We start from the raw sequence: 8704 nt of genomic DNA, 5'->3' as shown, positions 1-8704 counted from the left end.
TTGTCTAGAAACCCAAGTTGTCGTTTCTGAAAGTTTGGGGCTGCGATGCTTATGTTAAAAAAACTTCAACCTGATAAGCTCGAACCCAAATCGGAGAAATGTGTCTTCATAGGATACTCAAAAGAGACTGTTGGGTACACCTTCTATCACAGATCCAAAGGCAAGACATTCGTTGCTAAGAATGGATCCTTTCTAGAGAAGGAGTTTCTCTTGAAAGAAGTGAGTGGGAGGAAAGTAGAACTTCATGAGGTAACTGTACCTGCTCCCTTATTGGAAAGTAGTTCATCACAGAAATCAGTTCCTGTGACTCCTACACCAATTAGTGAGGAAGCTAATGATGATGATCATATAACTTCAGATCAAATTACTACTGAACCTCATAGGTCAACCATAGTAAGATCCGCACGAGAGTGGTATGGTAATCCGGTTCTGGAGGTCATGTTACTTGACCATGACGAACCTACGAACTATGAGGAAGCGATGATGAGCCCAGATTCCGCGAAATGGCTTGAGGCCATGAAATCTGAGATGGGATCCATGTATGAGAACAAAGTGTGGACTTTTGTTGACTTGCCCGATGATCGGCAAGCCATCGAGAATAAATTGATCTTCAAGAAGAAGACTGACGTTGACGGTAATGTTACTGTCTACAAAGCTCGACTTGTTGCGAAAGGTTTTCGACAAGTTCAAGGAGTTGACTATGATGATACTTTATCACTCGTAGCGATGCTTAAGTCCGTCCGAATCATGGTGGCAATTGCTGCATTTTATGATTATGAAATTTGGCAAATGGATGTAAAGACTGCATTCCTGAATGGATTTCTGGAAGAAGAGTTGTATATGATGCAACCTGAAGGTTTTATCAATCCAAAGGATGCTAACAAATTGTGCAAGCTCCAGCGATCCATTTATGGACTGGTGCAAGCATCTCGGAGTTGGAATAAACGCTTTGATAGTGTAATCAAAGCATATGGTTTTATACAGACTTTTGGAGAAGCCTGTATTTACAAGAAAGTGAGTGGGAGCTCTGTAGCATTTCTAATATTATATGTGGATGACATATTGTTGATTGGAAATGATATAAAATTTTTGGATAGCATAAAAGGATACTTGAACAAGAGTTTTTCAATGAAAGACCTCGGTGAAGCTGCTTATATGTTGGGCATCAAGATCTATAGAGATAGATCGAGACGCTTAATTGGACTTTCACAAAGCACATACCTTGATAAATTTTTGAAGAAGTTCAAAATGGATCAAGCAAATAAAGGGTTCTTGCCTGTGTTACAAGGTATGAAGTTGAGTCAGACTCAATGCCCAACCACTGTAGAAGATAGAGAGAAAATGAAAGTTGTTCCCTATGCTTCAGCCATAGGCTCTATCATGTATGCAATGCTGTGTACCAGGCCTGATGTGTGCCTTACTATTAGTTTAGCGGGGAGGTACCAAAGTAATCCAGGAGTGGATCACTAGATAGCGGTCAAGAACATCCTGAAATACCTGAAAAAGGACTAAGGATATGTTTCTCGTTTATGGAGGTGACAAAGAGCTCGTCGTAAATGGTTACGTCAATGCCAGCTTTGACACTGATCCAGTTGACTCTAAGTCACAAACCGGATACGTGTTTATATTGAACGGTGGAGCTGTCAGTCGGTGCAGTTCTAAGCAAAGCATCGTGGCGGGATCTACGTGTGAAGCGGAGTACATAGCTGCTTCGGAAGCAGCAAATGAAGGAGTCTGGATGAAGGAGTTCATATCTGATCTAGGTGTCATACATAGTGCATCGGGTCCAATGAAAATCTTTTGTGACAATACTGGTGCAATTGCCTTGGCAAAGGAATCCAGATTTTACAAGAGAACCAAGCACATCAAGAGACGCTTCAATTCCATACGCGATCAAGTCAAGGAGGGAGACATAGAGATTTGCAAGATACATATGGATCTGAATGTTGCAGACCCGTTGACTAAGCCTCTCTCACGAGCAAAACATGATCAGCACCCAGACTCCATGGGTGTCTGAATCATTACTGTGTAATCTAGATTATTGACTCTAGTGCAAGTGCGAGACTGAAATATGCCCTAGAGGCAATAATAAAGTTGTTATTTATATTTCCTTAAATCATGATAAATGTTTATTATTCATGCTAGAATTGAATTAACCAGAAACTTAGTACATGTGTGAATACATAGACAAACAGAGTGTCACTAGTATGCCTCTACTTGACTAGCTTGTTGAATCAAAGATGGTTAAGTTTCCTAGCCATAGATATGAGTTGTCATTTGATTAACGGGATCACATCATTAGAGAATGACGTGATTGACTTGACCCATTCTGTTAGCTTAGCACTTGATCGTTTAGTATATTGCTATTGTTTTCTTCATGACTTATACATGTTCCTATGACTATGAGATTATGCAACTCCCGAATACCGAAGGAATACTTTGTGTTCTACCAAACGTCACAACGTAACTTGGTGATTATAAAGGTGCTCTACATGTGTCTCCAATGATGTTTGTTGAGTAGGCATAGATCGAGATTAGGATTTGTCACTCTGATTGTCGGAGAGGTATCTCTGGGCCCTCTCGGTAATGCACATCACTATAAGCCTTGTAAGCAATGTGACTTATGTGTTAGTTGCGGGATGATGCATTACGGAACGAGTAAAGAGACTTGCCAGTAACGAGATTGAACTAGGTATTCAGATACCGACAATTGAATCTCGGGCAAGTAAGATACCGATGACAAAGGGAACAATGTATGTTGTTATGCGGTTTGACCGATAAAGATCTTCATAGAATATGTGAGAGCCAATATGAGCATCCAGGTTCCGCTATTGGTTATTGACCAGATATGTGTCTCGGTCATGTCTATTTAGTTCTCAAACCCGTAGAGTCCGCACACTTAAAGTTCGGTGACGATCGATATTATGAGTTTATGTGTTTTGATGTACCGAAGGTAGTTCGGAGTCCCGGATATGATTACGGACATGACGAGGTGTCTCGAAAGGTCGAGACATAAAGATTGGACGGGTATATTCGGACACCGGAAGTGTTTCGAGTGATTTCGGAGAAAACCGGAGTGCCGGAGGGTTACCGGAACCCCACCCCCCCGGGTAAAGATTGGGCCTACATGGGCCATAGGGAAGAGGGGAGGCAGCCCACAAGGGTCAGCCGTGCCCCTCCCTATAGGGAGTCCTAATTGGACTAGGGAGGGGCCGCGCGCCCCCTTTCCTTCTCCTCTTCCTCTCCTTTCCCTCTTTCCCCTTCTCCTCCTAGTTGGACTAGGAAAGGAGGAATCCTACTCCCACTAGGAGGAGGATTCCTCCCCTCCTTGGCGCGCCCTAGGGCCTGCTGGCCTCCCCTCTTGCTCCTTTATATACGGGGGCAAGGGCACCCGAGAACACACAACAGACAACAGTTTTAGCCGTGTGCAGTGCCCCCCTCCACCATAATCCACCTCGGTCATATCGTTGTAGTGCTTAGGCGAAGCCCTGCGCCGGTAGCTTCATCATCACCGTCATCACGCCATCGTGCTGACGAAGCTCTCCCTCGACACTCAGCTGGATCGAGAGTTCGTGGGACGTCACCTAGTTGAACGTGTGCAGATCGCGGAGGTGCCATACTTTCGGTACTAGGATCGGTCAGATCGTGAAGATGTACGACTACATCAACCGTGTTGTCCTAACGCTTCCGCTTTCGGTCTATGAGGGTACGTAGACAACACTCTCCCCTCTCGTTGCTATGCATCACCATGATAGATCTTGCATGTGCATAGGAATTGTTTTGAAATTACTACGTTCCCTAACAATAGGATTCTCAAATTTGATGACTTTGCTAGGACGAATATTAATAAGATATGTGGCGATGAGAAAAGCTTCGTCCCAGAATTTGAGAGGCATGGATGAATGAGCTAACTAGGTGAGTCCTACTTCAACAATGTGACGATGTTTTCGTTCAGCAGAGCCATTATGTTGGTGAGCATGTGGACAAGAGACATGATGTGAAATTCCTATTTTTTTGGAAAAAAGAATTGAGTTTCTCATACTCACCACCCCAGTCAGTTTGCATAGCAAGGATTTTGGAGTTTAGTTGGCATTCAACAAGATTTTGTAAATTTCTAAAGACTTGAAATACATCGGATTGTTTCTTAAGCAAATAAATCCAAGTAAACTTACTATAATCATCAATGAAGCTTACATAATATGAGAATCTACCAACTGATGTTGGAGCTGATCCCCATACATCTGAAAAAATAAGTTGCAAAGGAGCAGTAGATACACTAGTAGAGATAGGATATGGTAATTGATGACTCTTAGCTTGTTGACATGCATCACAAACTGACTAACATTAGACTCATAAGGAAGTTTATTTCTACTAAGAACATGTTGAACGATAGATGAAGAAGGATGACCCAAGCGACGATGCCACTTTGCCGAAGATAGTTTGGCGACACTCCATGCTTGTTTATTGGACCATGATGAAGAAACTGATGATATGAGTGGGTAGAGGCCTCCCTCACACTTTCCTCTAAGAATGACTCTCCTCGTTGCCAAGTCCTTAAGGGCAAAAGAATAAGATAGAATATTACGAGAACTTGGTTATCAAGAGTAAGCGATGAACTGAGACAAGATTTTTTGATGCATGAGGAACATGTAAGACATTATTGAGATGCAAATTTTTCTTAGGGGTTTTAACAATTGAGTTACCAATTTGAGAATTTTCCATACCCGTTCCACTTGCCGTGTGCACTTGGTCACCTCCGTGGTATATCTTTCTCGCATCGTCAACCTATCAAGTTCCCCCGTGATATGCTCGATAGCGCCGGAATCTGCATAACAATTTGTGTCAATCCCGTAGGAGTTAGTGATGAGGTTGTCCTTCTTCTTTTCTTCACGATCCTCATCATAGCGGTGCCCGCAGGCCCTTGCACCTCCGGCGTGATATTTGTATCAAATTTGGCACTCGAGATAATCCCCTTCATGTTGTTGTTGTTGCTGTGGGGGTTGTCGCTGCTGGCGTTGCTGATAGCCGCCTCCACCGTCGCGAGAAGGAGGGGGAGAGGCACAATCGCCGCCGTGGCCGCGCCCTCTATTCCCTCGTCTGCGACCTCTACCGCAAGCCTGCCCACGGCCTCTGTACATGGCGTTTGAAGATGAACGGAAGCCTGATGGTCTGTCACCCAACATCTCCATCCTTTGATCGAAAGATGAAATCTGCGAGAAAAGATCATCAACACTGATTAAATTTTTGATGGCGCCGACTCCTGCAACGATGGGATCGTACAAGGCCGCCGAGGATGTAGTTGACCATCTCGCCTTCGGTCACTGGACTATCGGCGGCTGCAAGCTCATCTCCGAGACTCTACATCTTGGCAATGAAGGAGTGGCTTGACATGTTGCCCTTCTTGGTGTTGGAGATGGCAATTCTCAGATTTGTTATCCGAGATTGGTACTGCGCAGCAAATAGTGTGTTAAGAGCATTCCATAGATCATGAGTACTTTCCTTACCAATGACCCGCGCCAAGATTTCAGGGGTGAGCGAATTCAACCGGTAGCTCAGAACATGTTGATCTTTCGCTAGCCACGGGCCATACAGATGGTTTTGCTCCATGGCCGTGGTCTTGTCTGCCTTCGCGACCTCCACCGTTCTTGGCGGTGCAGCATCTGTGCCATCGAGGAGGCCGGTTACTTGTGCGCCTTGCAGCGCTGGCATCACCTGCGCTTTCCAGAGAAGATAATTCCCTCTTTCGAGCTTTTCTGTTGGAGGGTCTCCGAGGTTGAGGGCGACGATGCTGGAACCAGCCATGGCGATAGGATTTAGGTTTCGCGCGATGATTGGGTTTGGGTTTCTGTTCGCTGGATGATGGGATCGCTAGATGATGGGAAGAGGCTAGGCTCTGTATCTATAGAGTTACTAAGCTCCCTAGAAATAAGCTTCTGTGGTGAATCGAGGGGTGTGAATGGTGCATGGGTGTGAGTGGTGCATGGGCCCCAGCCCCAGGTGATAGGGAGGACGTGTTGTGTTGGTAGCTTGATTCCGTGCATGCCTATTTTTCTTGTATACGTGATGGGTTTCCATGCTTTTTTGTTTGTCCAGTCAAGAAAAAAAGTCTATTATCACACCCAACCAATTAAAGACTCACTATGGGCATCCACCCGTAAACCTCTCGCATGCGTTCGGACCGCGCTGTCCGGACCGCGGAAGCCATCCAACGTATCGATCCGTAGGGCGGTTCAGATGCGATTTCTACCGCAAACCAGAGACAAACATAAGGGGGTTTTGTGGGAGTCCGGACCGCTCCTAAGCCCGCTTCTAACCGTCTGGCCCACCAGAAACCTCTCTTCCCTTCCGAGCGCGCTTCCCACCCAAACCGGTCAGCACCGCTCCTGAGCGTCAGTGGCCGCATTCATGCCCGACTAGAGCAGACATGACCACTCACTGACGCTAGCATGGAAGTGGCGCGCTGGCCGAGAGAACAACATCTCCGCTGCTTCCCGGTGCATATGGTTGCGGCGCATTCATATGACACGATTGTCGTCCGTCCGTCCGTCCGTCTGCCGCCCACATTGACGGCGCACGGTTGCTGAGGCGTCTTCTCCGACGCCACCCGTCCATTCCCCTGATTCCCGCCATTGCTATATAAACTGCTGCCCCGGGCATAGCCGAAGTCATCCCACCTCCGATCCCCCTGTGCACTACTCCCGTCATGGATTCCTCCCGGCCAAAACTCTCTGGGATGGGCTGACGCCGGACCAGAAGAAGGAAATGGCCGCCATTGCTGCCGGCTGGCTGGCCGATAGGCAGCCGGAGGATGACGACATTCAAGTGGAGGACACTGCCGACAACGAGCAGGCGACAACGTCCTCCTCCGCGCCACCCTCGCCGGTGCATTACACCATGACCATCGGCGAGACACGTGCCCATTACATGGACATGGTGCCGGAGGAGCAGTTCCGGGAGGCGCAGGCCGATGCCACCTACAACCACCACCTCCTCCAGGAGCATCTGCAGGAAGAGGAGCAGCTCGCCGTCAGTAGGGCGTCGCGCCGGACACAGACATCACGGAGCAGGAGGCGCTGCTCGAGTCCTACCGCTCCGCCTGCGAGATCCACCTCGACCGCTGGCAGTACCGCCAACAGGTGCGAAGGTGGCGGCCATCGGCTAGGAGTGCGATGAGGAGGCAGGCGAGGGTGTGTTCGACGAGACCGACAAGGAGGAGGAGGACAACACCGAGGCCGTGCCCCGCTGCCACAACCATGAAGAAGTCGGCACGTACGTGGGCGCCACTGGTAACGAGGAAGAGTCGTGAACAGTAGGTCGCCACCTCTCTGGTCCCAGGAAGGCCACCGCTCCTCCCCCTCCCATCGACACCAAGCTTGGTGGGATCAACATCGGCGGCCGATTAGTCGCTTGGCGTTGACGTGGAGCCAGACAACTTTAGTTCCCGGGGCTCCGGAGGCGGAGCTGGAGAGCGCTGAGGCGGAACTGGAGATGGTGAAGCTTCAGTTCTCGGGGCTGATGGCCGGACAAGAAGACTAGACGCCGGCAATCATTTAGATGAGAGCCCGACTAACACCACTTTGATGTAATCGTAATGAAATCTGTGATGTTTATATGAAATCCGTTATGTTTATATGAATTTTGCCATGTTTATATGAAATCTGGCCGTTTTTATATGAAATATGGACTTGTTTGAACAAATTTTGACCGGCTGATTCGAGTTGTTGTGAAATGTATGCGGCTACAGTTGGATGTCTGCCTCCAGCATCCGTGTTCGCTGACGGATGCGGGAAGAAATTTACGGGTCGCCATTGGAGATGCCCTAACCATTCTAACATTTCATCAATCATTTTTTTGAAATATGAACATATTTTAATTAGTAGATACATGAATACTTTTAAAACTTTGTGCATTTATTAAATGTTTGAACACGTTAGAAGCAATGCATGGACACGGTTTGTGACATAAACAATTTTCAAATGTGCGAACATTTTTAAAGCATGGTGCATGGAGATCTTCTTAAATTTATGATCATGTTTTAAAAAGTGTGAACATATCATGTGAACACTTTATGAAACATGAATATATTTTAAAATGTACGAACACATTTAAAAAATATATAAATGTTTTATAAAGTACCTTCTGAAATTACTTACACATTTAGTTGTTTTACAATTGAAGCAAAAAAAAGCAACATAAATACTTCCTCCTTCCCAAATTACTTGTGGCGGACTATCCATTTATGCAACAAGCAAATCAAGACCGGGAAGGGGGGGTAAAAATAATAAAAGAAACCAAAGCTGGTCAACCTGTATTGATGGGTTGGCCCAATATATAAATTAGCAGACCGGGAAGTGCTATTGGACTCTATAAGAATCCAGAAGCAACCCGGTGTTGGTACATTATGCGCTGCCAAGGTGGGGAAGGGAGGGGGTGGATGGGGTGGCATGGTCAATTGTCTTGGTGGTCGACATTTGTGTGAATTTCATTGAAATTACGTGTCGTATGTAACTAACATTGTCTTTCTTCTCGCGTCCAAACTGTAACTCCAACAAAAACCATTGCAAGAAGAAACACCGAGTCTAGCATAACTATTGTCCGCAACCTAGCGACCAATTTACATCCACGGATAATTAGACCCAAGAAGAGAGGGACGGAGCTGCAAAAGCGCGCAATAGCTTCTCGTACCATATTAGAATCGATGAAG

The sequence above is a fragment of the Triticum dicoccoides genome, chromosome 7A, assembly GCF_002162155.2.
Source record: "Triticum dicoccoides isolate Atlit2015 ecotype Zavitan chromosome 7A, WEW_v2.0, whole genome shotgun sequence".
Taxonomy (NCBI): domain Eukaryota; kingdom Viridiplantae; phylum Streptophyta; class Magnoliopsida; order Poales; family Poaceae; genus Triticum; species Triticum dicoccoides.
Note: the sequence above shows the minus strand (reverse complement) of the source record.